Genomic DNA, 25,336 nt, shown 5'->3' on the forward strand with positions numbered 1-25,336 from the left:
TCTCTCCGAAAGCCGCCCAGCGCCGCAGATTGTACACCTACACAATTGTAAAAAGCATTTCACATTGTAGAAGAGATGCAATAGGAAGAAGATGAAAGGTGGCTTACGTCCATACCATCGTCAGGCCATTTGAGGTGGCGGGGACTGCAATGGCCATCCACCGATTGGCTGGGACTCCTGGGCGGGTCTTCTCTAGTCCATCCAATTTTCGGCATAGGATGTCACAGCCTTCTTTGCATACCCTTATTTAACCCACACAAAGATGCCAACGGCAGGCGTGACATAATTTTTTGACGCATTATAAAGGATTAGGAAAAAGATAAAGAGCAGCTTACGGCCATACCTCTCTGGTTCCGCCCGATCTCGTCTGATCTCGGAAGCTAAGCAGAACAGGGCCTGGTTAGTACCTGGATGGAAGACCGCCTGGGAATCCCAGGTGCCGTAAGCTTTTTCACTTCTCTCTGGAAGCCGCCGAGCGCCGCAGATTGTACACCTACAAATTACAAAAAGTATATCACATTGTCGAAGAGATGCATGTTTAGTGTTGTTTTAACGTTGGATATATAAGGAACTTAGACAATATAATCAAAAATGATTCCGTTTCATGGTTGCTAAATTAGTGTTGATCAACATTTAACAATTGGCATACTTTTGTTTGTAATTTAGCCGTTGAAATACAGGTGCTAACCCAACATGTTAGAATTGCCAGTGAAGAAAAGTAAAGTTACCTTCAGGTTTTAGGAACCTCTCTTGCCAATCCTAAGAACTGCTTCAATTTTAGAAAAAGAAACTCTTCTGATTATCTTTGACACGTTTTAAAATATTAGGAAAAAGGTAAAAAGCAGCTTACGGCCATACCTCTCTGGTTCCGCCCGATCTCGTCTGATCTCGGAAGCTAAGCAGAGCAGGGCCTGGTTAGTACCTGGATGGAAGACCGCCTGGGAATCCCAGGTGCCGTAAGCTTTTTCACTTCTCTCTCCGAAAGCCGCCCAGCGCCGCAGATTGTACACCTACACAATTGTAAAAAGCATTTCACATTGTAGAAGAGATGCAATAGGAAGAAGATGAAAGGTGGCTTACGTCCATACCATCGTCAGGCCATTTGAGGTGGCGGGGACTGCAATGGCCATCCACCGATTGGCTGGGACTCCTGGGCGGGTCTTCTCTAGTCCATCCAATTTTCGGCTTAGGATGTCACAGCCTTCTTTGCATACCCTTATTTAACCCACACAAAGATGCCAACGGCAGGCGTGACATAATTTTTTGACGCATTATAAAGGATTAGGAAAAAGATAAAGAGCAGCTTACGGCCATACCTCTCTGGTTCCGCCCGATCTCGTCTGATCTCGGAAGCTAAGCAGAGCAGGGCCTGGTTAGTACCTGGATGGAAGACCGCCTGGGAATCCCAGGTGCCGTAAGCTTTTTCACTTCTCTCTCCGAAAGCCGCCCAGCGCCGCAGATTGTACACCTACACAATTGTAAAAAGCATTTCACATTGTAGAAGAGATGCAATAGGAAGAAGATGAAAGGTGGCTTACGTCCATACCATCGTCAGGCCATTTGAGGTGGCGGGGACTGCAATGGCCATCCACCGATTGGCTGGGACTCCTGGGCGGGTCTTCTCTAGTCCATCCAATTTTCGGCATAGGATGTCACAGCCTTCTTTGCATACCCTTATTTAACCCACACAAAGATGCCAACGGCAGGCGTGACATAATTTTTTGACGCATTATAAAGGATTAGGAAAAAGATAAAGAGCAGCTTACGGCCATACCTCTCTGGTTCCGCCCGATCTCGTCTGATCTCGGAAGCTAAGCAGAACAGGGCCTGGTTAGTACCTGGATGGAAGACCGCCTGGGAATCCCAGGTGCCGTAAGCTTTTTCACTTCTCTCTGGAAGCCGCCGAGCGCCGCAGATTGTACACCTACAAATTACAAAAAGTATATCACATTGTCGAAGAGATGCATGTTTAGTGTTGTTTTAACGTTGGATATATAAGGAACTTAGACAATATAATCAAAAATGATTCCGTTTCATGGTTGCTAAATTAGTGTTGATCAACATTTAACAATTGGCATACTTTTGTTTGTAATTTAGCCGTTGAAATACAGGTGCTAACCCAACATGTTAGAATTGCCAGTGAAGAAAAGTAAAGTTACCTTCAGGTTTTAGGAACCTCTCTTGCCAATCCTAAGAACTGCTTCAATTTTAGAAAAAGAAACTCTTCTGATTATCTTTGACACGTTTTAAAGGATTAGGAAAAAGGTAAAAAGCAGCTTACGGCCATACCTCTCTGGTTCCGCCCGATCTCGTCTGATCTCGGAAGCTAAGCAGAGCAGGGCCTGGTTAGTACCTGGATGGAAGACCGCCTGGGAATCCCAGGTGCCGTAAGCTTTTTCACTTCTCTCTGGAAGCCGCCGAGCGCCGCAGATTGTACACCTACAAATTACAAAAAGTATATCACATTGTCGAAGAGATGCATGTTTAGTGTTGTTTTAACGTTGGATATATAAGGAACTTAGACAATATCATCAAAAATGATTCCGTTTCATGGTTGCTAAATTAGTGTTGATCAACATTTAACAATTGGCATACTTTTGTTTGTAATTTAGCCGTTGAAATACAGGTGCTAACCCAACATGTTAGAATTGCCAGTGAAGAAAAGTAAAGTTACCTTCAGGTTTTAGGAACCTCTCTTGCCAATCCTAAGAACTGCTTCAATTTTAGAAAAAGAAACTCTTCTGATTATCTTTGACACGTTTTAAAGGATTAGGAAAAAGGTAAAAAGCAGCTTACGGCCATACCTCTCTGGTTCCGCCCGATCTCGTCTGATCTCGGAAGCTAAGCAGAGCAGGGCCTGGTTAGTACCTGGATGGAAGACCGCCTGGGAATCCCAGGTGCCGTAAGCTTTTTCACTTCTCTCTCCGAAAGCCGCCCAGCGCCGCAGATTGTACACCTACACAATTGTAAAAAGCATTTCACATTGTAGAAGAGATGCAATAGGAAGAAGATGAAAGGTGGCTTACGTCCATACCATCGTCAGGCCATTTGAGGTGGCGGGGACTGCAATGGCCATCCACCGATTGGCTGGGACTCCTGGGCGGGTCTTCTCTAGTCCATCCAATTTTTGGCATAGGATGTCACAGCCTTCTTTGCATACCCTTATTTAACCCACACAAAGATGCCAACGGCAGGCGTGACATAATTTTTTGACGCATTATAAAGGATTAGGAAAAAGATAAAAAGCAGCTTACGGCCATACCTCTCTGGTTCCGCCCGATCTCGTCTGATCTCGGAAGCTAAGCAGAGCAGGGCCTGGTTAGTACCTGGATGGAAGACCGCCTGGGAATCCCAGGTGCCGTAAGCTTTTTCACTTCTCTCTGGAAGCCGCCGAGCGCCGCAGATTGTACACCTACAAATTACAAAAAGTATATCACATTGTCGAAGAGATGCATGTTTAGTGTTGTTTTAACGTTGGATATATAAGGAACTTAGACAATATCATCAAAAATGATTCCGTTTCATGGTTGCTAAATTAGTGTTGATCAACATTTAACAATTGGCATACTTTTGTTTGTAATTTAGCCGTTCAAATACAGGTGCTAACCCAACATGTTAGAATTGCCAGTGAAGAAAAGTAAAGTTACCTTCAGGTTTTAGGAACCTCTCTTGCCAATCCTAAGAACTGCTTCAATTTTAGAAAAAGAAACTCTTCTGATTATCTTTGACACGTTTTAAAGGATTAGGAAAAAGATAAAAAGCAGCTTACGGCCATACCTCTCTGGTTCCGCCCGATCTCGTCTGATCTCGGAAGCTAAGCAGAGCAGGGCCTGGTTAGTACCTGGATGGAAGACCGCCTGGGAATCCCAGGTGCCGTAAGCTTTTTCACTTCTCTCTCCGAAATCCGCCCAGCGCCGCAGATTGTACACCTACACAATTGTAAAAAGCATTTCACATTGTAGAAGAGATGCAATAGGAAGAAGATGAAAGGTGGCTTACGTCCGTACCATCGTCAGGCCATTTGAGGTGGCGGGGACTGCAATGGCCATCCACCGATTGGCTGGGACTCCTGGGCGGGTCTTCTCTAGTCCATCCAATTTTCGGCATAGGATGTCACAGCCTTCTTTGCATACCCTTATTTAACCCACACAAAGATGCCAACGGCAGGCGTGACATAATTTTTTGACGCATTATAAAGGATTAGGAAAAAGATAAAGAGCAGCTTACGGCCATACCTCTCTGGTTCCGCCCGATCTCGTCTGATCTCGGAAGCTAAGCAGAGCAGGGCCTGGTTAGTACCTGGATGGAAGACCGCCTGGGAATCCCAGGTGCCGTAAGCTTTTTCACTTCTCTCTGGAAGCCGCCGAGCGCCGCAGATTGTACACCTACAAATTACAAAAAGTATATCACATTGTCGAAGAGATGCATGTTTAGTGTTGTTTTAACGTTGGATATATAAGGAACTTAGACAATATAATCAAAAATGATTCCGTTTCATGGTTGCTAAATTAGTGTTGATCAACATTTAACAATTGGCATACTTTTGTTTGTAATTTAGCCGTTGAAATACAGGTGCTAACCCAACATGTTAGAATTGCCAGTGAAGAAAAGTAAAGTTACCTTCAGGTTTTAGGAACCTCTCTTGCCAATCCTAAGAACTGCTTCAATTTTAGAAAAAGAAACTCTTCTGATTATCTTTGACACGTTTTAAAGGATTAGGAAAAAGGTAAAAAGCAGCTTACGGCCATACCTCTCTGGTTCCGCCCGATCTCGTCTGATCTCGGAAGCTAAGCAGAGCAGGGCCTGGTTAGTACCTGGATGGAAGACCGCCTGGGAATCCCAGGTGCCGTAAGCTTTTTCACTTCTCTCTCCGAAAGCCGCCCAGCGCTGCAGATTGTACACCTACACAATTGTAAAAAGCATTTCACATTGTAGAAGAGATGCAATAGGAAGAAGATGAAAGGTGGCTTACGTCCATACCATCGTCAGGCCATTTGAGGTGGCGGGGACTGCAATGGCCATCCACCGATTGGCTGGGACTCCTGGGCGGGTCTTCTCTAGTCCATCCAATTTTCGGCTTAGGATGTCACAGCCTTCTTTGCATACCCTTATTTAACCCACACAAAGATGCCAACGGCAGGCGTGACATAATTTTTTGACGCATGATAAAGGATTAGGAAAAAGATAAAGAGCAGCTTACGGCCATACCTCTCTGGTTCCGCCCGATCTCGTCTGATCTCGGAAGCTAAGCAGAGCAGGGCCTGGTTAGTACCTGGATGGAAGACCGCCTGGGAATCCCAGGTGCCGTAAGCTTTTTCACTTCTCTCTCCGAAAGCCGCCCAGCGCCGCAGATTGTACACCTACACAATTGTAAAAAGCATTTCACATTGTAGAAGAGATGCAATAGGAAGAAGATGAAAGGTGGCTTACGTCCATACCATCGTCAGGCCATTTGAGGTGGCGGGGACTGCAATGGCCATCCACCGATTGGCTGGGACTCCTGGGCGGGTCTTCTCTAGTCCATCCAATTTTCGGCATAGGATGTCACAGCCTTCTTTGCATACCCTTATTTAACCCACACAAAGATGCCAACGGCAGGCGTGACATAATTTTTTGACGCATTATAAAGGATTAGGAAAAAGATAAAGAGCAGCTTACGGCCATACCTCTCTGGTTCCGCCCGATCTCGTCTGATCTCGGAAGCTAAGCAGAACAGGGCCTGGTTAGTACCTGGATGGAAGACCGCCTGGGAATCCCAGGTGCCGTAAGCTTTTTCACTTCTCTCTGGAAGCCGCCGAGCGCCGCAGATTGTACACCTACAAATTACAAAAAGTATATCACATTGTCGAAGAGATGCATGTTTAGTGTTGTTTTAACGTTGGATATATAAGGAACTTAGACAATATAATCAAAAATGATTCCGTTTCATGGTTGCTAAATTAGTGTTGATCAACATTTAACAATTGGCATACTTTTGTTTGTAATTTAGCCGTTGAAATACAGGTGCTAACCCAACATGTTAGAATTGCCAGTGAAGAAAAGTAAAGTTACCTTCAGGTTTTAGGAACCTCTCTTGCCAATCCTAAGAACTGCTTCAATTTTAGAAAAAGAAACTCTTCTGATTATCTTTGACACGTTTTAAAATATTAGGAAAAAGGTAAAAAGCAGCTTACGGCCATACCTCTCTGGTTCCGCCCGATCTCGTCTGATCTCGGAAGCTAAGCAGAGCAGGGCCTGGTTAGTACCTGGATGGAAGACCGCCTGGGAATCCCAGGTGCCGTAAGCTTTTTCACTTCTCTCTCCGAAAGCCGCCCAGCGCCGCAGATTGTACACCTACACAATTGTAAAAAGCATTTCACATTGTAGAAGAGATGCAATAGGAAGAAGATGAAAGGTGGCTTACGTCCATACCATCGTCAGGCCATTTGAGGTGGCGGGGACTGCAATGGCCATCCACCGATTGGCTGGGACTCCTGGGCGGGTCTTCTCTAGTCCATCCAATTTTCGGCTTAGGATGTCACAGCCTTCTTTGCATACCCTTATTTAACCCACACAAAGATGCCAACGGCAGGCGTGACATAATTTTTTGACGCATTATAAAGGATTAGGAAAAAGATAAAGAGCAGCTTACGGCCATACCTCTCTGGTTCCGCCCGATCTCGTCTGATCTCGGAAGCTAAGCAGAGCAGGGCCTGGTTAGTACCTGGATGGAAGACCGCCTGGGAATCCCAGGTGCCGTAAGCTTTTTCACTTCTCTCTCCGAAAGCCGCCCAGCGCCGCAGATTGTACACCTACACAATTGTAAAAAGCATTTCACATTGTAGAAGAGATGCAATAGGAAGAAGATGAAAGGTGGCTTACGTCCATACCATCGTCAGGCCATTTGAGGTGGCGGGGACTGCAATGGCCATCCACCGATTGGCTGGGACTCCTGGGCGGGTCTTCTCTAGTCCATCCAATTTTCGGCATAGGATGTCACAGCCTTCTTTGCATACCCTTATTTAACCCACACAAAGATGCCAACGGCAGGCGTGACATAATTTTTTGACGCATTATAAAGGATTAGGAAAAAGATAAAGAGCAGCTTACGGCCATACCTCTCTGGTTCCGCCCGATCTCGTCTGATCTCGGAAGCTAAGCAGAACAGGGCCTGGTTAGTACCTGGATGGAAGACCGCCTGGGAATCCCAGGTGCCGTAAGCTTTTTCACTTCTCTCTGGAAGCCGCCGAGCGCCGCAGATTGTACACCTACAAATTACAAAAAGTATATCACATTGTCGAAGAGATGCATGTTTAGTGTTGTTTTAACGTTGGATATATAAGGAACTTAGACAATATAATCAAAAATGATTCCGTTTCATGGTTGCTAAATTAGTGTTGATCAACATTTAACAATTGGCATACTTTTGTTTGTAATTTAGCCGTTGAAATACAGGTGCTAACCCAACATGTTAGAATTGCCAGTGAAGAAAAGTAAAGTTACCTTCAGGTTTTAGGAACCTCTCTTGCCAATCCTAAGAACTGCTTCAATTTTAGAAAAAGAAACTCTTCTGATTATCTTTGACACGTTTTAAAGGATTAGGAAAAAGGTAAAAAGCAGCTTACGGCCATACCTCTCTGGTTCCGCCCGATCTCGTCTGATCTCGGAAGCTAAGCAGAGCAGGGCCTGGTTAGTACCTGGATGGAAGACCGCCTGGGAATCCCAGGTGCCGTAAGCTTTTTCACTTCTCTCTCCGAAAGCCGCCCAGCGCCGCAGATTGTACACCTACACAATTGTAAAAAGCATTTCACATTGTAGAAGAGATGCAATAGGAAGAAGATGAAAGGTGGCTTACGTCCATACCATCGTCAGGCCATTTGAGGTGGCGGGGACTGCAATGGCCATCCACCGATTGGCTGGGACTCCTGGGCGGGTCTTCTCTAGTCCATCCAATTTTTGGCATAGGATGTCACAGCCTTCTTTGCATACCCTTATTTAACCCACACAAAGATGCCAACGGCAGGCGTGACATAATTTTTTGACGCATTATAAAGGATTAGGAAAAAGATAAAAAGCAGCTTACGGCCATACCTCTCTGGTTCCGCCCGATCTCGTCTGATCTCGGAAGCTAAGCAGAGCAGGGCCTGGTTAGTACCTGGATGGAAGACCGCCTGGGAATCCCAGGTGCCGTAAGCTTTTTCACTTCTCTCTGGAAGCCGCCGAGCGCCGCAGATTGTACACCTACAAATTACAAAAAGTATATCACATTGTCGAAGAGATGCATGTTTAGTGTTGTTTTAACGTTGGATATATAAGGAACTTAGACAATATCATCAAAAATGATTCCGTTTCATGGTTGCTAAATTAGTGTTGATCAACATTTAACAATTGGCATACTTTTGTTTGTAATTTAGCCGTTCAAATACAGGTGCTAACCCAACATGTTAGAATTGCCAGTGAAGAAAAGTAAAGTTACCTTCAGGTTTTAGGAACCTCTCTTGCCAATCCTAAGAACTGCTTCAATTTTAGAAAAAGAAACTCTTCTGATTATCTTTGACACGTTTTAAAGGATTAGGAAAAAGATAAAAAGCAGCTTACGGCCATACCTCTCTGGTTCCGCCCGATCTCGTCTGATCTCGGAAGCTAAGCAGAGCAGGGCCTGGTTAGTACCTGGATGGAAGACCGCCTGGGAATCCCAGGTGCCGTAAGCTTTTTCACTTCTCTCTCCGAAATCCGCCCAGCGCCGCAGATTGTACACCTACACAATTGTAAAAAGCATTTCACATTGTAGAAGAGATGCAATAGGAAGAAGATGAAAGGTGGCTTACGTCCGTACCATCGTCAGGCCATTTGAGGTGGCGGGGACTGCAATGGCCATCCACCGATTGGCTGGGACTCCTGGGCGGGTCTTCTCTAGTCCATCCAATTTTCGGCATAGGATGTCACAGCCTTCTTTGCATACCCTTATTTAACCCACACAAAGATGCCAACGGCAGGCGTGACATAATTTTTTGACGCATTATAAAGGATTAGGAAAAAGATAAAGAGCAGCTTACGGCCATACCTCTCTGGTTCCGCCCGATCTCGTCTGATCTCGGAAGCTAAGCAGAGCAGGGCCTGGTTAGTACCTGGATGGAAGACCGCCTGGGAATCCCAGGTGCCGTAAGCTTTTTCACTTCTCTCTGGAAGCCGCCGAGCGCCGCAGATTGTACACCTACAAATTACAAAAAGTATATCACATTGTCGAAGAGATGCATGTTTAGTGTTGTTTTAACGTTGGATATATAAGGAACTTAGACAATATAATCAAAAATGATTCCGTTTCATGGTTGCTAAATTAGTGTTGATCAACATTTAACAATTGGCATACTTTTGTTTGTAATTTAGCCGTTGAAATACAGGTGCTAACCCAACATGTTAGAATTGCCAGTGAAGAAAAGTAAAGTTACCTTCAGGTTTTAGGAACCTCTCTTGCCAATCCTAAGAACTGCTTCAATTTTAGAAAAAGAAACTCTTCTGATTATCTTTGACACGTTTTAAAGGATTAGGAAAAAGGTAAAAAGCAGCTTACGGCCATACCTCTCTGGTTCCGCCCGATCTCGTCTGATCTCGGAAGCTAAGCAGAGCAGGGCCTGGTTAGTACCTGGATGGAAGACCGCCTGGGAATCCCAGGTGCCGTAAGCTTTTTCACTTCTCTCTCCGAAAGCCGCCCAGCGCTGCAGATTGTACACCTACACAATTGTAAAAAGCATTTCACATTGTAGAAGAGATGCAATAGGAAGAAGATGAAAGGTGGCTTACGTCCATACCATCGTCAGGCCATTTGAGGTGGCGGGGACTGCAATGGCCATCCACCGATTGGCTGGGACTCCTGGGCGGGTCTTCTCTAGTCCATCCAATTTTCGGCTTAGGATGTCACAGCCTTCTTTGCATACCCTTATTTAACCCACACAAAGATGCCAACGGCAGGCGTGACATAATTTTTTGACGCATTATAAAGGATTAGGAAAAAGATAAAGAGCAGCTTACGGCCATACCTCTCTGGTTCCGCCCGATCTCGTCTGATCTCGGAAGCTAAGCAGAGCAGGGCCTGGTTAGTACCTGGATGGAAGACCGCCTGGGAATCCCAGGTGCCGTAAGCTTTTTCACTTCTCTCTCCGAAAGCCGCCCAGCGCCGCAGATTGTACACCTACACAATTGTAAAAAGCATTTCACATTGTAGAAGAGATGCAATAGGAAGAAGATGAAAGGTGGCTTACGTCCATACCATCGTCAGGCCATTTGAGGTGGCGGGGACTGCAATGGCCATCCACCGATTGGCTGGGACTCCTGGGCGGGTCTTCTCTAGTCCATCCAATTTTCGGCATAGGATGTCACAGCCTTCTTTGCATACCCTTATTTAACCCACACAAAGATGCCAACGGCAGGCGTGACATAATTTTTTGACGCATTATAAAGGATTAGGAAAAAGATAAAGAGCAGCTTACGGCCATACCTCTCTGGTTCCGCCCGATCTCGTCTGATCTCGGAAGCTAAGCAGAACAGGGCCTGGTTAGTACCTGGATGGAAGACCGCCTGGGAATCCCAGGTGCCGTAAGCTTTTTCACTTCTCTCTGGAAGCCGCCGAGCGCCGCAGATTGTACACCTACAAATTACAAAAAGTATATCACATTGTCGAAGAGATGCATGTTTAGTGTTGTTTTAACGTTGGATATATAAGGAACTTAGACAATATAATCAAAAATGATTCCGTTTCATGGTTGCTAAATTAGTGTTGATCAACATTTAACAATTGGCATACTTTTGTTTGTAATTTAGCCGTTGAAATACAGGTGCTAACCCAACATGTTAGAATTGCCAGTGAAGAAAAGTAAAGTTACCTTCAGGTTTTAGGAACCTCTCTTGCCAATCCTAAGAACTGCTTCAATTTTAGAAAAAGAAACTCTTCTGATTATCTTTGACACGTTTTAAAATATTAGGAAAAAGGTAAAAAGCAGCTTAAGGCCATACCTCTCTGGTTCCGCCCGATCTCGTCTGATCTCGGAAGCTAAGCAGAGCAGGGCCTGGTTAGTACCTGGATGGAAGACCGCCTGGGAATCCCAGGTGCCGTAAGCTTTTTCACTTCTCTCTCCGAAAGCCGCCCAGCGCCGCAGATTGTACACCTACACAATTGTAAAAAGCATTTCACATTGTAGAAGAGATGCAATAGGAAGAAGATGAAAGGTGGCTTACGTCCATACCATCGTCAGGCCATTTGAGGTGGCGGGGACTGCAATGGCCATCCACCGATTGGCTGGGACTCCTGGGCGGGTCTTCTCTAGTCCATCCAATTTTCGGCTTAGGATGTCACAGCCTTCTTTGCATACCCTTATTTAACCCACACAAAGATGCCAACGGCAGGCGTGACATAATTTTTTGACGCATTATAAAGGATTAGGAAAAAGATAAAGAGCAGCTTACGGCCATACCTCTCTGGTTCCGCCCGATCTCGTCTGATCTCGGAAGCTAAGCAGAGCAGGGCCTGGTTAGTACCTGGATGGAAGACCGCCTGGGAATCCCAGGTGCCGTAAGCTTTTTCACTTCTCTCTCCGAAAGCCGCCCAGCGCCGCAGATTGTACACCTACACAATTGTAAAAAGCATTTCACATTGTAGAAGAGATGCAATAGGAAGAAGATGAAAGGTGGCTTACGTCCATACCATCGTCAGGCCATTTGAGGTGGCGGGGACTGCAATGGCCATCCACCGATTGGCTGGGACTCCTGGGCGGGTCTTCTCTAGTCCATCCAATTTTCGGCATAGGATGTCACAGCCTTCTTTGCATACCCTTATTTAACCCACACAAAGATGCCAACGGCAGGCGTGACATAATTTTTTGACGCATTATAAAGGATTAGGAAAAAGATAAAGAGCAGCTTACGGCCATACCTCTCTGGTTCCGCCCGATCTCGTCTGATCTCGGAAGCTAAGCAGAACAGGGCCTGGTTAGTACCTGGATGGAAGACCGCCTGGGAATCCCAGGTGCCGTAAGCTTTTTCACTTCTCTCTGGAAGCCGCCGAGCGCCGCAGATTGTACACCTACAAATTACAAAAAGTATATCACATTGTCGAAGAGATGCATGTTTAGTGTTGTTTTAACGTTGGATATATAAGGAACTTAGACAATATAATCAAAAATGATTCCGTTTCATGGTTGCTAAATTAGTGTTGATCAACATTTAACAATTGGCATACTTTTGTTTGTAATTTAGCCGTTGAAATACAGGTGCTAACCCAACATGTTAGAATTGCCAGTGAAGAAAAGTAAAGTTACCTTCAGGTTTTAGGAACCTCTCTTGCCAATCCTAAGAACTGCTTCAATTTTAGAAAAAGAAACTCTTCTGATTATCTTTGACACGTTTTAAAGGATTAGGAAAAAGGTAAAAAGCAGCTTACGGCCATACCTCTCTGGTTCCGCCCGATCTCGTCTGATCTCGGAAGCTAAGCAGAGCAGGGCCTGGTTAGTACCTGGATGGAAGACCGCCTGGGAATCCCAGGTGCCGTAAGCTTTTTCACTTCTCTCTCCGAAAGCCGCCCAGCGCCGCAGATTGTACACCTACACAATTGTAAAAAGCATTTCACATTGTAGAAGAGATGCAATAGGAAGAAGATGAAAGGTGGCTTACGTCCATACCATCGTCAGGCCATTTGAGGTGGCGGGGACTGCAATGGCCATCCACCGATTGGCTGGGACTCCTGGGCGGGTCTTCTCTAGTCCATCCAATTTTCGGCATAGGATGTCACAGCCTTCTTTGCATACCCTTATTTAACCCACACAAAGATGCCAACGGCAGGCGTGACATAATTTTTTGACGCATTATAAAGGATTAGGAAAAAGATAAAAAGCAGCTTACGGCCATACCTCTCTGGTTCCGCCCGATCTCGTCTGATCTCGGAAGCTAAGCAGAGCAGGGCCTGGTTAGTACCTGGATGGAAGACCGCCTGGGAATCCCAGGTGCCGTAAGCTTTTTCACTTCTCTCTGGAAGCCGCCGAGCGCCGCAGATTGTACACCTACAAATTACAAAAAGTATATCACATTGTCGAAGAGATGCATGTTTAGTGTTGTTTTAACGTTGGATATATAAGGAACTTAGACAATATAATCAAAAATGATTCCGTTTCATGGTTGCTAAATTAGTGTTGATCAACATTTAACAATTGGCATACTTTTGTTTGTAATTTAGCCGTTGAAATACAGGTGCTAACCCAACATGTTAGAATTGCCAGTGAAGAAAAGTAAAGTTACCTTCAGGTTTTAGGAACCTCTCTTGCCAATCCTAAGAACTGCTTCAATTTTAGAAAAAGAAACTCTTCTGATTATCTTTGACACGTTTTAAAGGATTAGGAAAAAGGTAAAAAGCAGCTTACGGCCATACCTCTCTGGTTCCGCCCGATCTCGTCTGATCTCGGAAGCTAAGCAGAGCAGGGCCTGGTTAGTACCTGGATGGAAGACCGCCTGGGAATCCCAGGTGCCGTAAGCTTTTTCACTTCTCTCTCCGAAAGCCGCCCAGCGCCGCAGATTGTACACCTACACAATTGTAAAAAGCATTTCACATTGTAGAAGAGATGCAATAGGAAGAAGATGAAAGGTGGCTTACGTCCATACCATCGTCAGGCCATTTGAGGTGGCGGGGACTGCAATGGCCATCCACCGATTGGCTGGGACTCCTGGGCGGGTCTTCTCTAGTCCATCCAATTTTCGGCATAGGATGTCACAGCCTTCTTTGCATACCCTTATTTAACCCACACAAAGATGCCAACGGCAGGCGTGACATAATTTTTTGACGCATTATAAAGGATTAGGAAAAAGATAAAAAGCAGCTTACGGCCATACCTCTCTGGTTCCGCCCGATCTCGTCTGATCTCGGAAGCTAAGCAGAGCAGGGCCTGGTTAGTACCTGGATGGAAGACCCCCTGGGAATCCCAGGTGCCGTAAGCTTTTTCACTTCTCTCTGGAAGCCGCCGAGCGCCGCAGATTGTACACCTACAAATTACAAAAAGTATATCACATTGTCGAAGAGATGCATGTTTAGTGTTGTTTTAACGTTGGATATATAAGGAACTTAGACAATATCATCAAAAATGATTCCGTTTCATGGTTGCTAAATTAGTGTTGATCAACATTTAACAATTGGCATACTTTTGTTTGTAATTTAGCCGTTCAAATACAGGTGCTAACCCAACATGTTAGAATTGCCAGTGAAGAAAAGTAAAGTTACCTTCAGGTTTTAGGAACCTCTCTTGCCAATCCTAAGAACTGCTTCAATTTTAGAAAAACAAACTCTTCTGATTATCTTTGACACGTTTTAAAGGATTAGGAAAAAGATAAAAAGCAGCTTACGGCCATACCTCTCTGGTTCCGCCCGATCTCGTCTGATCTCGGAAGCTAAGCAGAGCAGGGCCTGGTTAGTACCTGGATGGAAGACCGCCTGGGAATCCCAGGTGCCGTAAGCTTTTTCACTTCTCTCTCCGAAAGCCGCCCAGCGCCGCAGATTGTACACCTACACAATTGTAAAAAGCATTTCACATTGTAGAAGAGATGCAATAGGAAGAAGATGAAAGGTGGCTTACGTCCGTACCATCGTCAGGCCATTTGAGGTGGCGGGGACTGCAATGGCCATCCACCGATTGGCTGGGACTCCTGGGCGGGTCTTCTCTAGTCCATCCAATTTTCGGCATAGGATGTCACAGCCTTCTTTGCATACCCTTATTTAACCCACACAAAGATGCCAACGGCAGGCGTGACATAATTTTTTGACGCATTATAAAGGATTAGGAAAAAGATAAAGAGCAGCTTACGGCCATACCTCTCTGGTTCCGCCCGATCTCGTCTGATCTCGGAAGCTAAGCAGAGCAGGGCCTGGTTAGTACCTGGATGGAAGACCGCCTGGGAATCCCAGGTGCCGTAAGCTTTTTCACTTCTCTCTGGAAGCCGCCGAGCGCCGCAGATTGTACACCTACAAATTACAAAAAGTATATCACATTGTCGAAGAGATGCATGTTTAGTGTTGTTTTAACGTTGGATATATAAGGAACTTAGACAATATAATCAAAAATGATTCCGTTTCATGGTTGCTAAATTAGTGTTGATCAACATTTAACAATTGGCATACTTTTGTTTGTAATTTAGCCGTTGAAATACAGGTGCTAACCCAACATGTTAGAATTGCCAGTGAAGAAAAGTAAAGTTACCTTCAGGTTTTAGGAACCTCTCTTGCCAATCCTAAGAACTGCTTCAATTTTAGAAAAAGAAACTCTTCTGATTATCTTTGACACGTTTTAAAGGATTAGGAAAAAGGTAAAAAGCAGCTTACGGCCATACCTCTCTGGTTCCGCCCGATCTCGTCTGATCTCGGAAGCTAAGCAGAGCAGGGCCTGGTTAGTACCTGGATGGAAGACCGCCTGGGAATCCCAGGTGCCGTAAGCTTTTTCACTTCTCTCTCCGAAAGCCGCCCAGCGCCGCAGATTGTACACCTACACAATTGTAAAAAGCATTTCACATTGTAGAAGAGATGCAATAGGAAGAAGATGAAAGGTGGCTTACGTCCATACCATCGTCAGGCCATTTGAGGTGGCGGGGACTGCAATGGCCATCCACCGATTGGCTGGGACTCCTGGGCGGGTCTTCTCTAGTCCATCCAATTTTCGGCTTAGGATGTCACAGCCTTCTTTGCATACCCTTATTTAACCCACACAAAGATGCCAACGGCAGGCGTGACATAATTTTTTGACGCATTATAAAGGATTAGGAAAAAGATAAAGAGCAGCTTACGGCCATACCTCTCTGGTTCCGCCCGATCTCGTCTGATCTCGGAAGCTAAGCAGAGCAGGGCCTGGTTAGTACCTGGATGGAAGACCGCCTGGGAATCCCAGGTGCCGTAAGCTTTTTCACTTCTCTCTCCGAAAGCCGCCCAGCGCCGCAGATTGTACACCTACACAATTGTAAAAAGCATTTCACATTGTAGAAGAGATGCAATAGGAAGAAGATGAAAGGTGGCTTACGTCCATACCATCGTCAGGCCATTTGAGGTGGCGGGGACTGCAATGGCCATCCACCGATTGGCTGGGACTCCTGGGCGGGTCTTCTCTAGTCCATCCAATTTTCGGCATAGGATGTCACAGCCTTCTTTGCATACCCTTATTTAACCCACACAAAGATGCCAACGGCAGGCGTGACATAATTTTTTGACGCATTATAAAGGATTAGGAAAAAGATAAAGAGCAGCTTACGGCCATACCTCTCTGGTTCCGCCCGATCTCGTCTGATCTCGGAAGCTAAGCAGAACAGGGCCTGGTTAGTACCTGGATGGAAGACCGCCTGGGAATCCCAGGTGCCGTAAGCTTTTTCACTTCTCTCTGGAAGCCGCCGAGCGCCGCAGATTGTACACCTACAAATTACAAAAAGTATATCACATTGTCGAAGAGATGCATGTTTAGTGTTGTTTTAACGTTGGATATATAAGGAACTTAGACAATATAATCAAAAATGATTCCGTTTCATGGTTGCTAAATTAGTGTTGATCAACATTTAACAATTGGCATACTTTTGTTTGTAATTTAGCCGTTGAAATACAGGTGCTAACCCAACATGTTAGAATTGCCAGTGAAGAAAAGTAAAGTTACCTTCAGGTTTTAGGAACCTCTCTTGCCAATCCTAAGAACTGCTTCAATTTTAGAAAAAGAAACTCTTCTGATTATCTTTGACACGTTTTAAAGGATTAGGAAAAAGGTAAAAAGCAGCTTACGGCCATACCTCTCTGGTTCCGCCCGATCTCGTCTGATCTCGGAAGCTAAGCAGAGCAGGGCCTGGTTAGTACCTGGATGGAAGACCGCCTGGGAATCCCAGGTGCCGTAAGCTTTTTCACTTCTCTCTCCGAAAGCCGCCCAGCGCCGCAGATTGTACACCTACACAATTGTAAAAAGCATTTCACATTGTAGAAGAGATGCAATAGGAAGAAGATGAAAGGTGGCTTACGTCCATACCATCGTCAGGCCATTTGAGGTGGCGGGGACTGCAATGGCCATCCACCGATTGGCTGGGACTCCTGGGCGGGTCTTCTCTAGTCCATCCAATTTTCGGCATAGGATGTCACAGCCTTCTTTGCATACCCTTATTTAACCCACACAAAGATGCCAACGGCAGGCGTGACATAATTTTTTGACGCATTATAAAGGATTAGGAAAAAGATAAAAAGCAGCTTACGGCCATACCTCTCTGGTTCCGCCCGATCTCGTCTGATCTCGGAAGCTAAGCAGAGCAGGGCCTGGTTAGTACCTGGATGGAAGACCGCCTGGGAATCCCAGGTGCCGTAAGCTTTTTCACTTCTCTCTGGAAGCCGCCGAGCGCCGCAGATTGTACACCTACAAATTACAAAAAGTATATCACATTGTCGAAGAGATGCATGTTTAGTGTTGTTTTAACGTTGGATATATAAGGAACTTAGACAATATCATCAAAAATGATTCCGTTTCATGGTTGCTAAATTAGTGTTGATCAACATTTAACAATTGGCATACTTTTGTTTGTAATTTAGCCGTTCAAATACAGGTGCTAACCCAACATGTTAGAATTGCCAGTGAAGAAAAGTAAAGTTACCTTCAGGTTTTAGGAACCTCTCTTGCCAATCCTAAGAACTGCTTCAATTTTAGAAAAACAAACTCTTCTGATTATCTTTGACACGTTTTAAAGGATTAGGAAAAAGATAAAAAGCAGCTTACGGCCATACCTCTCTGGTTCCGCCCGATCTCGTCTGATCTCGGAAGCTAAGCAGAGCAGGGCCTGGTTAGTACCTGGATGGAAGACCGCCTGGGAATCCCAGGTGCCGTAAGCTTTTTCACTTCTCTCTCCGAAAGCCGCCCAGCGCCGCAGATTGTACACCTACACAATTGTAAAAAGCATTTCACATTGTAGAAGAGATGCAATAGGAAGAAGATGAAAGGTGGCTTACGTCCGTACCATCGTCAGGCCATTTGAGGTGGCGGGGACTGCAATGGCCATCCACCGATTGGCTGGGACTCCTGGGCGGGTCTTCTCTAGTCCATCCAATTTTCGGCATAGGATGTCACAGCCTTCTTTGCATACCCTTATTTAACCCACACAAAGATGCCAACGGCAGGCGTGACATAATTTTTTGACGCATTATAAAGGATTAGGAAAAAGATAAAGAGCAGCTTACGGCCATACCTCTCTGGTTCCGCCCGATCTCGTCTGATCTCGGAAGCTAAGCAGAGCAGGGCCTGGTTAGTACCTGGATGGAAGACCGCCTGGGAATCCCAGGTGCCGTAAGCTTTTTCACTTCTCTCTGGAAGCCGCCGAGCGCCGCAGATTGTACACCTACAAATTACAAAAAGTATATCACATTGTCGAAGAGATGCATGTTTAGTGTTGTTTTAACGTTGGATATATAAGGAACTTAGACAATATAATCAAAAATGATTCCGTTTCATGGTTGCTAAATTAGTGTTGATCAACATTTAACAATTGGCATACTTTTGTTTGTAATTTAGCCGTTGAAATACAGGTGCTAACCCAACATGTTAGAATTGCCAGTGAAGAAAAGTAAAGTTACCTTCAGGTTTTAGGAACCTCTCTTGCCAATCCTAAGAACTGCTTCAATTTTAGAAAAAGAAACTCTTCTGATTATCTTTGACACGTTTTAAAGGATTAGGAAAAAGGTAAAAAGCAGCTTACGGCCATACCTCTCTGGTTCCGCCCGATCTCGTCTGATCTCGGAAACTAAGCAGAGCAGGGCCTGGTTAGTACCTGGATGGAAGACCGCCTGGGAATCCCAGGTGCCGTAAGCTTTTTCACTTCTCTCTCCGAAAGCCGCCCAGCGCCGCAGATTGTACACCTACACAATTGTAAAAAGCATTTCACATTGTAGAAGAGATGCAATAGGAAGAAGATGAAAGGTGGCTTACGTCCATACCATCGTCAGGCCATTTGAGGTGGCGGGGACTGCAATGGCCATCCACCGATTGGCTGGGACTCCTGGGCGGGTCTTCTCTAGTCCATCCAATTTTCGGCTTAGGATGTCACAGCCTTCTTTGCATACCCTTATTTAACCCACACAAAGATGCCAACGGCAGGCGTGACATAATTTTTTGACGCATTATAAAGGATTAGGAAAAAGATAAAGAGCAGCTTACGGCCATACCTCTCTGGTTCCGCCCGATCTCGTCTGATCTCGGAAGCTAAGCAGAGCAGGGCCTGGTTAGTACCTGGATGGAAGACCGCCTGGGAATCCCAGGTGCCGTAAGCTTTTTCACTTCTCTCTGGAAGCCGCCGAGCGCCGCAGATTGTACACCTACAAATTACAAAAAGTATATCACATTGTCGAAGAGATGCATGTTTAGTGTTGTTTTAACGTTGGATATATAAGGAACTTAGACAATATAATCAAAAATGATTCCGTTTCATGGTTGCTAAATTAGTGTTGATCAACATTTAACAATTGGCATACTTTTGTTTGTAATTTAGCCGTTGAAATACAGGTGCTAACCCAACATGTTAGAATTGCCAGTGAAGAAAAGTAAAGTTACCTTCAGGTTTTAGGAACCTCTCTTGCCAATCCTAAGAACTGCTTCAATTTTAGAAAAAGAAACTCTTCTGATTATCTTTGACACGTTTTAAAGGATTAGGAAAAAGGTAAAAAGCAGCTTACGGCCATACCTCTCTGGTTCCGCCCGATCTCGTCTGATCTCGGAAACTAAGCAGAGCAGGGCCTGGTTAGTACCTGGATGGAAGACCGCCTGGGAATCCCAGGTGCCGTAAGCTTTTTCACTTCTCTCTCCGAAAGCCGCCCAGCGCCGCAGATTGTACACCTACACAATTGTAAAAAGCATTTCACATTGTAGAAGAGATGCAATAGGAAGAAGATGAAAGGTGGCTTACGTCCATACCATCGTCAGGCCATTTGAGGTGGCGGGGACTGCAATGGCCATCCACCGATTGGCTGGGACTCCTGGGCGGGTCTTCTCTAGTCCATCCAATTTTCGGCTTAGGATGTCACAGCCTTCTTTGCATACCCTTATTTAACCCACACAAAGATGCCAACGGCAGGCGTGACATAATTTTTTGACGCATTATAAAGGATTAGGAAAAAGATAAAGAGCAGCTTACGGCCATACCTCTCTGGTTCCGCCCGATCTCGTCTGATCTCGGAAGCTAAGCAGAGCAGGGCCTGGTTAGTACCTGGATGGAAGACCGCCTGGGAATCCCAGGTGCCGTAAGCTTTTTCACTTCTCTCTCCGAAAGCCGCCCAGCGCCGCAGATTGTACACCTACACAATTGTAAAAAGCATTTCACATTGTAGAAGAGATGCAATAGGAAGAAGATGAAAGGTGGCTTACGTCCATACCATCGTCAGGCCATTTGAGGTGGCGGGGACTGCAATGGCCATCCACCGATTGGCTGGGACTCCTGGGCGGGTCTTCTCTAGTCCATCCAATTTTCGGCATAGGATGTCACAGCCTTCTTTGCATACCCTTATTTAACCCACACAAAGATGCCAACGGCAGGCGTGACATAATTTTTTGACGCATTATAAAGGATTAGGAAAAAGATAAAAAGCAGCTTACGGCCATACCTCTCTGGTTCCGCCCGATCTCGTCTGATCTCGGAAGCTAAGCAGAGCAGGGCCTGGTTAGTACCTGGATGGAAGACCGCCTGGGAATCCCAGGTGCCGTAAGCTTTTTCACTTCTCTCTGGAAGCCGCCGAGCGCCGCAGATTGTACACCTACAAATTACAAAAAGTATATCACATTGTCGAAGAGATGCATGTTTAGTGTTGTTTTAACGTTGGATATATAAGGAACTTAGACAATATCATCAAAAATGATTCCGTTTCATGGTTGCTAAATTAGTGTTGATCAACATTTAACAATTGGCATACTTTTGTTTGTAATTTAGCCGTTCAAATACAGGTGCTAACCCAACATGTTAGAATTGCCAGTGAAGAAAAGTAAAGTTACCTTCAGGTTTTAGGAACCTCTCTTGCCAATCCTAAGAACTGCTTCAATTTTAGAAAAACAAACTCTTCTGATTATCTTTGACACGTTTTAAAGGATTAGGAAAAAGATAAAAAGCAGCTTACGGCCATACCTCTCTGGTTCCGCCCGATCTCGTCTGATCTCGGAAGCTAAGCAGAGCAGGGCCTGGTTAGTACCTGGATGGAAGACCGCCTGGGAATCCCAGGTGCCGTAAGCTTTTTCACTTCTCTCTCCGAAAGCCGCCCAGCGCCGCAGATTGTACACCTACACAATTGTAAAAAGCATTTCACATTGTAGAAGAGATGCAATAGGAAGAAGATGAAAGGTGGCTTACGTCCGTACCATCGTCAGGCCATTTGAGGTGGCGGGGACTGCAATGGCCATCCACCGATTGGCTGGGACTCCTGGGCGGGTCTTCTCTAGTCCATCCAATTTTCGGCATAGGATGTCACAGCCTTCTTTGCATACCCTTATTTAACCCACACAAAGATGCCAACGGCAGGCGTGACATAATTTTTTGACGCATTATAAAGGATTAGGAAAAAGATAAAGAGCAGCTTACGGCCATACCTCTCTGGTTCCGCCCGATCTCGTCTGATCTCGGAAGCTAAGCAGAGCAGGGCCTGGTTAGTACCTGGATGGAAGACCGCCTGGGAATCCCAGGTGCCGTAAGCTTTTTCACTTCTCTCTGGAAGCCGCCGAGCGCCGCAGATTGTACACCTACAAATTACAAAAAGTATATCACATTGTCGAAGAGATGCATGTTTAGTGTTGTTTTAACGTTGGATATATAAGGAACTTAGACAATATAATCAAAAATGATTCCGTTTCATGGTTGCTAAATTAGTGTTGATCAACATTTAACAATTGGCATACTTTTGTTTGTAATTTAGCCGTTGAAATACAGGTGCTAACCCAACATGTTAGAATTGCCAGTGAAGAAAAGTAAAGTTACCTTCAGGTTTTAGGAACCTCTCTTGCCAATCCTAAGAACTGCTTCAATTTTAGAAAAAGAAACTCTTCTGATTATCTTTGACACGTTTTAAAGGATTAGGAAAAAGGTAAAAAGCAGCTTACGGCCATACCTCTCTGGTTCCGCCCGATCTCGTCTGATCTCGGAAACTAAGCAGAGCAGGGCCTGGTTAGTACCTGGATGGAAGACCGCCTGGGAATCCCAGGTGCCGTAAGCTTTTTCACTTCTCTCTCCGAAAGCCGCCCAGCGCCGCAGATTGTACACCTACACAATTGTAAAAAGCATTTCACATTGTAGAAGAGATGCAATAGGAAGAAGATGAAAGGTGGCTTACGTCCATACCATCGTCAGGCCATTTGAGGTGGCGGGGACTGCAATGGCCATCCACCGATTGGCTGGGACTCCTGGGCGGGTCTTCTCTAGTCCATCCAATTTTCGGCTTAGGATGTCACAGCCTTCTTTGCATACCCTTATTTAACCCACACAAAGATGCCAACGGCAGGCGTGACATAATTTTTTGACGCATTATAAAGGATTAGGAAAAAGATAAAGAGCAGCTTACGGCCATACCTCTCTGGTTCCGCCCGATCTCGTCTGATCTCGGAAGCTAAGCAGAGCAGGGCCTGGTTAGTACCTGGATGGAAGACCGCCTGGGAATCCCAGGTGCCGTAAGCTTTTTCACTTCTCTCTCCGAAAGCCGCCCAGCGCCGCAGATTGTACACCTACACAATTGTAAAAAGCATTTCACATTGTAGAAGAGATGCAATAGGAAGAAGATGAAAGGTGGCTTACGTCCATACCATCGTCAGGCCATTTGAGGTGGCGGGGACTGCAATGGCCATCCACCGATTGGCTGGGACTCCTGGGCGGGTCTTCTCTAGTCCATCCAATTTTCGGCATAGGATGTCACAGCCTTCTTTGCATACCCTTATTTAACCCACACAAAGATGCCAACGGCAGGCGTGACATAATTTTTTGACGCATTATAAAGGATTAGGAAAAAGATAAAAAGCAGCTTACGGCCATACCTCTCTGGTTCCGCCCGATCTCGTCTGATCTCGGAAGCTAAGCAGAGCAGGGCCTGGTTAGTACCTGGATGGAAGACCGCCTGGGAATCCCAGGTGCCGTAAGCTTTTTCACTTCTCTCTGGAAGCCGCCGAGCGCCGCAGATTGTACACCTACAAATTACAAAAAGTATATCACATTGTCGAAGAGATGCATGTTTAGTGTTGTTTTAACGTTGGATATATAAGGAACTTAGACAATATCATCAAAAATGATTCCGTTTCATGGTTGCTAAATTAGTGTTGATCAACATTTAACAATTGGCATACTTTTGTTTGTAATTTAGCCGTTCAAATACAGGTGCTAACCCAACATGTTAGAATTGCCAGTGAAGAAAAGTAAAGTTACCTTCAGGTTTTAGGAACCTCTCTTGCCAATCCTAAGAACTGCTTCAATTTTAGAAAAACAAACTCTTCTGATTATCTTTGACACGTTTTAAAGGATTAGGAAAAAGATAAAAAGCAGCTTACGGCCATACCTCTCTGGTTCCGCCCGATCTCGTCTGATCTCGGAAGCTAAGCAGAGCAGGGCCTGGTTAGTACCTGGATGGAAGACCGCCTGGGAATCCCAGGTGCCGTAAGCTTTTTCACTTCTCTCTCCGAAAGCCGCCCAGCGCCGCAGATTGTACACCTACACAATTGTAAAAAGCATTTCACATTGTAGAAGAGATGCAATAGGAAGAAGATGAAAGGTGGCTTACGTCCGTACCATCGTCAGGCCATTTGAGGTGGCGGGGACTGCAATGGCCATCCACCGATTGGCTGGGACTCCTGGGCGGGTCTTCTCTAGTCCATCCAATTTTCGGCATAGGATGTCACAGCCTTCTTTGCATACCCTTATTTAACCCACACAAAGATGCCAACGGCAGGCGTGACATAATTTTTTGACGCATTATAAAGGATTAGGAAAAAGATAAAGAGCAGCTTACGGCCATACCTCTCTGGTTCCGCCCGATCTCGTCTGATCTCGGAAGCTAAGCAGAGCAGGGCCTGGTTAGTACCTGGATGGAAGACCGCCTGGGAATCCCAGGTGCCGTAAGCTTTTTCACTTCTCTCTGGAAGCCGCCGAGCGCCGCAGATTGTACACCTACAAATTACAAAAAGTATATCACATTGTCGAAGAGATGCATGTTTAGTGTTGTTTTAACGTTGGATATATAAGGAACTTAGACAATATCATCAAAAATGATTCCGTTTCATGGTTGCTAAATTAGTGTTGATCAACATTTAACAATTGGCATACTTTTGTTTGTAATTTAGCCGTTCAAATACAGGTGCTAACCCAACATGTTAGAATTGCCAGTGAAGAAAAGTAAAGTTACCTTCAGGTTTTAGGAACCTCTCTTGCCAATCCTAAGAACTGCTTCAATTTTAGAAAAACAAACTCTTCTGATTATCTTTGACACGTTTTAAAGGATTAGGAAAAAGATAAAAAGCAGCTTACGGCCATACCTCTCTGGTTCCGCCCGATCTCGTCTGATCTCGGAAGCTAAGCAGAGCAGGGCCTGGTTAGTACCTGGATGGAAGACCGCCTGGGAATCCCAGGTGCCGTAAGCTTTTTCACTTCTCTCTCCGAAAGCCGCCCAGCGCCGCAGATTGTACACCTACACAATTGTAAAAAGCATTTCACATTGTAGAAGAGATGCAATAGGAAGAAGATGAAAGGTGGCTTACGTCCGTACCATCGTCAGGCCATTTGAGGTGGCGGGGACTGCAATGGCCATCCACCGATTGGCTGGGACTCCTGGGCGGGTCTTCTCTAGTCCATCCAATTTTCGGCATAGGATGTCACAGCCTTCTTTGCATACCCTTATTTAACCCACACAAAGATGCCAACGGCAGGCGTGACATAATTTTTTGACGCATTATAAAGGATTAGGAAAAAGATAAAGAGCAGCTTACGGCCATACCTCTCTGGTTCCGCCCGATCTCGTCTGATCTCGGAAGCTAAGCAGAGCAGGGCCTGGTTAGTACCTGGATGGAAGACCGCCTGGGAATCCCAGGTGCCGTAAGCTTTTTCACTTCTCTCTGGAAGCCGCCGAGCGCCGCAGATTGTACACCTACAAATTACAAAAAGTATATCACATTGTCGAAGAGATGCATGTTTAGTGTTGTTTTAACGTTGGATATATAAGGAACTTAGACAATATAATCAAAAATGATTCCGTTTCATGGTTGCTAAATTAGTGTTGATCAACATTTAACAATTGGCATACTTTTGTTTGTAATTTAGCCGTTGAAATACAGGTGCTAACCCAACATGTTAGAATTGCCAGTGAAGAAAAGTAAAG

The 25,336-nt window shown here is 45.3% G+C and overlaps 52 non-coding genes across 52 annotated transcripts; all 52 read left to right on the forward strand.

The window, feature by feature from the left end:
• Nucleotides 1–329: 329 nt before the first annotated feature.
• On the forward strand, nt 330–448 carry LOC134118943 (5S ribosomal RNA). The gene has a single exon (XR_009950504.1). It is a non-coding gene; the product is annotated as a 5S ribosomal RNA (ribosomal RNA).
• A 396-nt stretch (nt 449–844) lies between these two features.
• LOC134119543 (5S ribosomal RNA) lies at nt 845–963 on the forward strand. The gene has a single exon (XR_009951096.1). It is a non-coding gene; the product is annotated as a 5S ribosomal RNA (ribosomal RNA).
• A 339-nt stretch (nt 964–1,302) lies between these two features.
• LOC134119545 (5S ribosomal RNA) lies at nt 1,303–1,421 on the forward strand. Its single transcript, XR_009951098.1, has one exon. It is a non-coding gene; the product is annotated as a 5S ribosomal RNA (ribosomal RNA).
• A 339-nt stretch (nt 1,422–1,760) lies between these two features.
• Nucleotides 1,761–1,879, forward strand: LOC134118944 (5S ribosomal RNA). Its single transcript, XR_009950505.1, has one exon. It is a non-coding gene; the product is annotated as a 5S ribosomal RNA (ribosomal RNA).
• A 396-nt stretch (nt 1,880–2,275) lies between these two features.
• LOC134119546 (5S ribosomal RNA) lies at nt 2,276–2,394 on the forward strand. The gene has a single exon (XR_009951099.1). It is a non-coding gene; the product is annotated as a 5S ribosomal RNA (ribosomal RNA).
• Nucleotides 2,395–2,790: 396 nt separating this feature from the next.
• On the forward strand, nt 2,791–2,909 carry LOC134119547 (5S ribosomal RNA). Its single transcript, XR_009951100.1, has one exon. It is a non-coding gene; the product is annotated as a 5S ribosomal RNA (ribosomal RNA).
• Nucleotides 2,910–3,248: 339 nt separating this feature from the next.
• LOC134119548 (5S ribosomal RNA) lies at nt 3,249–3,367 on the forward strand. Its single transcript, XR_009951101.1, has one exon. It is a non-coding gene; the product is annotated as a 5S ribosomal RNA (ribosomal RNA).
• Nucleotides 3,368–3,763: 396 nt separating this feature from the next.
• LOC134119549 (5S ribosomal RNA) lies at nt 3,764–3,882 on the forward strand. Its single transcript, XR_009951102.1, has one exon. It is a non-coding gene; the product is annotated as a 5S ribosomal RNA (ribosomal RNA).
• A 339-nt stretch (nt 3,883–4,221) lies between these two features.
• Nucleotides 4,222–4,340, forward strand: LOC134119550 (5S ribosomal RNA). Its single transcript, XR_009951103.1, has one exon. It is a non-coding gene; the product is annotated as a 5S ribosomal RNA (ribosomal RNA).
• A 396-nt stretch (nt 4,341–4,736) lies between these two features.
• LOC134119551 (5S ribosomal RNA) lies at nt 4,737–4,855 on the forward strand. Its single transcript, XR_009951104.1, has one exon. It is a non-coding gene; the product is annotated as a 5S ribosomal RNA (ribosomal RNA).
• Nucleotides 4,856–5,194: 339 nt separating this feature from the next.
• On the forward strand, nt 5,195–5,313 carry LOC134119552 (5S ribosomal RNA). The gene has a single exon (XR_009951105.1). It is a non-coding gene; the product is annotated as a 5S ribosomal RNA (ribosomal RNA).
• Nucleotides 5,314–5,652: 339 nt separating this feature from the next.
• Nucleotides 5,653–5,771, forward strand: LOC134118945 (5S ribosomal RNA). The gene has a single exon (XR_009950506.1). It is a non-coding gene; the product is annotated as a 5S ribosomal RNA (ribosomal RNA).
• Nucleotides 5,772–6,167: 396 nt separating this feature from the next.
• On the forward strand, nt 6,168–6,286 carry LOC134119553 (5S ribosomal RNA). Its single transcript, XR_009951106.1, has one exon. It is a non-coding gene; the product is annotated as a 5S ribosomal RNA (ribosomal RNA).
• Nucleotides 6,287–6,625: 339 nt separating this feature from the next.
• LOC134119554 (5S ribosomal RNA) lies at nt 6,626–6,744 on the forward strand. Its single transcript, XR_009951107.1, has one exon. It is a non-coding gene; the product is annotated as a 5S ribosomal RNA (ribosomal RNA).
• A 339-nt stretch (nt 6,745–7,083) lies between these two features.
• Nucleotides 7,084–7,202, forward strand: LOC134118946 (5S ribosomal RNA). The gene has a single exon (XR_009950507.1). It is a non-coding gene; the product is annotated as a 5S ribosomal RNA (ribosomal RNA).
• Nucleotides 7,203–7,598: 396 nt separating this feature from the next.
• LOC134119556 (5S ribosomal RNA) lies at nt 7,599–7,717 on the forward strand. The gene has a single exon (XR_009951109.1). It is a non-coding gene; the product is annotated as a 5S ribosomal RNA (ribosomal RNA).
• A 339-nt stretch (nt 7,718–8,056) lies between these two features.
• On the forward strand, nt 8,057–8,175 carry LOC134119557 (5S ribosomal RNA). Its single transcript, XR_009951110.1, has one exon. It is a non-coding gene; the product is annotated as a 5S ribosomal RNA (ribosomal RNA).
• A 396-nt stretch (nt 8,176–8,571) lies between these two features.
• On the forward strand, nt 8,572–8,690 carry LOC134119558 (5S ribosomal RNA). Its single transcript, XR_009951111.1, has one exon. It is a non-coding gene; the product is annotated as a 5S ribosomal RNA (ribosomal RNA).
• Nucleotides 8,691–9,029: 339 nt separating this feature from the next.
• On the forward strand, nt 9,030–9,148 carry LOC134119559 (5S ribosomal RNA). Its single transcript, XR_009951112.1, has one exon. It is a non-coding gene; the product is annotated as a 5S ribosomal RNA (ribosomal RNA).
• A 396-nt stretch (nt 9,149–9,544) lies between these two features.
• LOC134119560 (5S ribosomal RNA) lies at nt 9,545–9,663 on the forward strand. The gene has a single exon (XR_009951113.1). It is a non-coding gene; the product is annotated as a 5S ribosomal RNA (ribosomal RNA).
• Nucleotides 9,664–10,002: 339 nt separating this feature from the next.
• On the forward strand, nt 10,003–10,121 carry LOC134119561 (5S ribosomal RNA). Its single transcript, XR_009951114.1, has one exon. It is a non-coding gene; the product is annotated as a 5S ribosomal RNA (ribosomal RNA).
• A 339-nt stretch (nt 10,122–10,460) lies between these two features.
• LOC134118947 (5S ribosomal RNA) lies at nt 10,461–10,579 on the forward strand. The gene has a single exon (XR_009950508.1). It is a non-coding gene; the product is annotated as a 5S ribosomal RNA (ribosomal RNA).
• Nucleotides 10,580–10,975: 396 nt separating this feature from the next.
• Nucleotides 10,976–11,094, forward strand: LOC134119105 (5S ribosomal RNA). Its single transcript, XR_009950667.1, has one exon. It is a non-coding gene; the product is annotated as a 5S ribosomal RNA (ribosomal RNA).
• A 339-nt stretch (nt 11,095–11,433) lies between these two features.
• On the forward strand, nt 11,434–11,552 carry LOC134119562 (5S ribosomal RNA). Its single transcript, XR_009951115.1, has one exon. It is a non-coding gene; the product is annotated as a 5S ribosomal RNA (ribosomal RNA).
• Nucleotides 11,553–11,891: 339 nt separating this feature from the next.
• Nucleotides 11,892–12,010, forward strand: LOC134118948 (5S ribosomal RNA). The gene has a single exon (XR_009950509.1). It is a non-coding gene; the product is annotated as a 5S ribosomal RNA (ribosomal RNA).
• Nucleotides 12,011–12,406: 396 nt separating this feature from the next.
• On the forward strand, nt 12,407–12,525 carry LOC134119563 (5S ribosomal RNA). The gene has a single exon (XR_009951116.1). It is a non-coding gene; the product is annotated as a 5S ribosomal RNA (ribosomal RNA).
• Nucleotides 12,526–12,864: 339 nt separating this feature from the next.
• On the forward strand, nt 12,865–12,983 carry LOC134119564 (5S ribosomal RNA). Its single transcript, XR_009951117.1, has one exon. It is a non-coding gene; the product is annotated as a 5S ribosomal RNA (ribosomal RNA).
• A 396-nt stretch (nt 12,984–13,379) lies between these two features.
• On the forward strand, nt 13,380–13,498 carry LOC134119565 (5S ribosomal RNA). Its single transcript, XR_009951118.1, has one exon. It is a non-coding gene; the product is annotated as a 5S ribosomal RNA (ribosomal RNA).
• Nucleotides 13,499–13,837: 339 nt separating this feature from the next.
• On the forward strand, nt 13,838–13,956 carry LOC134118618 (5S ribosomal RNA). The gene has a single exon (XR_009950178.1). It is a non-coding gene; the product is annotated as a 5S ribosomal RNA (ribosomal RNA).
• Nucleotides 13,957–14,352: 396 nt separating this feature from the next.
• Nucleotides 14,353–14,471, forward strand: LOC134119567 (5S ribosomal RNA). The gene has a single exon (XR_009951120.1). It is a non-coding gene; the product is annotated as a 5S ribosomal RNA (ribosomal RNA).
• Nucleotides 14,472–14,810: 339 nt separating this feature from the next.
• On the forward strand, nt 14,811–14,929 carry LOC134119568 (5S ribosomal RNA). Its single transcript, XR_009951121.1, has one exon. It is a non-coding gene; the product is annotated as a 5S ribosomal RNA (ribosomal RNA).
• Nucleotides 14,930–15,325: 396 nt separating this feature from the next.
• LOC134119569 (5S ribosomal RNA) lies at nt 15,326–15,444 on the forward strand. The gene has a single exon (XR_009951122.1). It is a non-coding gene; the product is annotated as a 5S ribosomal RNA (ribosomal RNA).
• A 339-nt stretch (nt 15,445–15,783) lies between these two features.
• Nucleotides 15,784–15,902, forward strand: LOC134119570 (5S ribosomal RNA). Its single transcript, XR_009951123.1, has one exon. It is a non-coding gene; the product is annotated as a 5S ribosomal RNA (ribosomal RNA).
• Nucleotides 15,903–16,241: 339 nt separating this feature from the next.
• LOC134118949 (5S ribosomal RNA) lies at nt 16,242–16,360 on the forward strand. The gene has a single exon (XR_009950510.1). It is a non-coding gene; the product is annotated as a 5S ribosomal RNA (ribosomal RNA).
• A 396-nt stretch (nt 16,361–16,756) lies between these two features.
• LOC134119571 (5S ribosomal RNA) lies at nt 16,757–16,875 on the forward strand. Its single transcript, XR_009951124.1, has one exon. It is a non-coding gene; the product is annotated as a 5S ribosomal RNA (ribosomal RNA).
• Nucleotides 16,876–17,214: 339 nt separating this feature from the next.
• LOC134119572 (5S ribosomal RNA) lies at nt 17,215–17,333 on the forward strand. Its single transcript, XR_009951125.1, has one exon. It is a non-coding gene; the product is annotated as a 5S ribosomal RNA (ribosomal RNA).
• A 396-nt stretch (nt 17,334–17,729) lies between these two features.
• Nucleotides 17,730–17,848, forward strand: LOC134119573 (5S ribosomal RNA). The gene has a single exon (XR_009951126.1). It is a non-coding gene; the product is annotated as a 5S ribosomal RNA (ribosomal RNA).
• A 339-nt stretch (nt 17,849–18,187) lies between these two features.
• On the forward strand, nt 18,188–18,306 carry LOC134119574 (5S ribosomal RNA). The gene has a single exon (XR_009951127.1). It is a non-coding gene; the product is annotated as a 5S ribosomal RNA (ribosomal RNA).
• A 396-nt stretch (nt 18,307–18,702) lies between these two features.
• Nucleotides 18,703–18,821, forward strand: LOC134118968 (5S ribosomal RNA). The gene has a single exon (XR_009950529.1). It is a non-coding gene; the product is annotated as a 5S ribosomal RNA (ribosomal RNA).
• A 339-nt stretch (nt 18,822–19,160) lies between these two features.
• On the forward strand, nt 19,161–19,279 carry LOC134119575 (5S ribosomal RNA). Its single transcript, XR_009951128.1, has one exon. It is a non-coding gene; the product is annotated as a 5S ribosomal RNA (ribosomal RNA).
• A 396-nt stretch (nt 19,280–19,675) lies between these two features.
• On the forward strand, nt 19,676–19,794 carry LOC134118969 (5S ribosomal RNA). The gene has a single exon (XR_009950530.1). It is a non-coding gene; the product is annotated as a 5S ribosomal RNA (ribosomal RNA).
• Nucleotides 19,795–20,133: 339 nt separating this feature from the next.
• Nucleotides 20,134–20,252, forward strand: LOC134119576 (5S ribosomal RNA). Its single transcript, XR_009951129.1, has one exon. It is a non-coding gene; the product is annotated as a 5S ribosomal RNA (ribosomal RNA).
• A 339-nt stretch (nt 20,253–20,591) lies between these two features.
• On the forward strand, nt 20,592–20,710 carry LOC134119578 (5S ribosomal RNA). The gene has a single exon (XR_009951131.1). It is a non-coding gene; the product is annotated as a 5S ribosomal RNA (ribosomal RNA).
• Nucleotides 20,711–21,106: 396 nt separating this feature from the next.
• On the forward strand, nt 21,107–21,225 carry LOC134119579 (5S ribosomal RNA). Its single transcript, XR_009951132.1, has one exon. It is a non-coding gene; the product is annotated as a 5S ribosomal RNA (ribosomal RNA).
• A 339-nt stretch (nt 21,226–21,564) lies between these two features.
• Nucleotides 21,565–21,683, forward strand: LOC134119580 (5S ribosomal RNA). Its single transcript, XR_009951133.1, has one exon. It is a non-coding gene; the product is annotated as a 5S ribosomal RNA (ribosomal RNA).
• A 396-nt stretch (nt 21,684–22,079) lies between these two features.
• Nucleotides 22,080–22,198, forward strand: LOC134118970 (5S ribosomal RNA). The gene has a single exon (XR_009950531.1). It is a non-coding gene; the product is annotated as a 5S ribosomal RNA (ribosomal RNA).
• A 339-nt stretch (nt 22,199–22,537) lies between these two features.
• LOC134119581 (5S ribosomal RNA) lies at nt 22,538–22,656 on the forward strand. Its single transcript, XR_009951134.1, has one exon. It is a non-coding gene; the product is annotated as a 5S ribosomal RNA (ribosomal RNA).
• A 339-nt stretch (nt 22,657–22,995) lies between these two features.
• On the forward strand, nt 22,996–23,114 carry LOC134119582 (5S ribosomal RNA). The gene has a single exon (XR_009951135.1). It is a non-coding gene; the product is annotated as a 5S ribosomal RNA (ribosomal RNA).
• Nucleotides 23,115–23,510: 396 nt separating this feature from the next.
• Nucleotides 23,511–23,629, forward strand: LOC134119583 (5S ribosomal RNA). Its single transcript, XR_009951136.1, has one exon. It is a non-coding gene; the product is annotated as a 5S ribosomal RNA (ribosomal RNA).
• Nucleotides 23,630–23,968: 339 nt separating this feature from the next.
• Nucleotides 23,969–24,087, forward strand: LOC134119584 (5S ribosomal RNA). Its single transcript, XR_009951137.1, has one exon. It is a non-coding gene; the product is annotated as a 5S ribosomal RNA (ribosomal RNA).
• Nucleotides 24,088–24,483: 396 nt separating this feature from the next.
• Nucleotides 24,484–24,602, forward strand: LOC134119585 (5S ribosomal RNA). Its single transcript, XR_009951138.1, has one exon. It is a non-coding gene; the product is annotated as a 5S ribosomal RNA (ribosomal RNA).
• Nucleotides 24,603–24,941: 339 nt separating this feature from the next.
• LOC134119586 (5S ribosomal RNA) lies at nt 24,942–25,060 on the forward strand. Its single transcript, XR_009951139.1, has one exon. It is a non-coding gene; the product is annotated as a 5S ribosomal RNA (ribosomal RNA).
• Nucleotides 25,061–25,336: the final 276 nt, after the last annotated feature.

The sequence above is a fragment of the Pungitius pungitius genome, unplaced genomic scaffold, assembly GCF_949316345.1.
Source record: "Pungitius pungitius unplaced genomic scaffold, fPunPun2.1 scaffold_24, whole genome shotgun sequence".
NCBI lineage: Eukaryota > Metazoa > Chordata > Actinopteri > Perciformes > Gasterosteidae > Pungitius > Pungitius pungitius.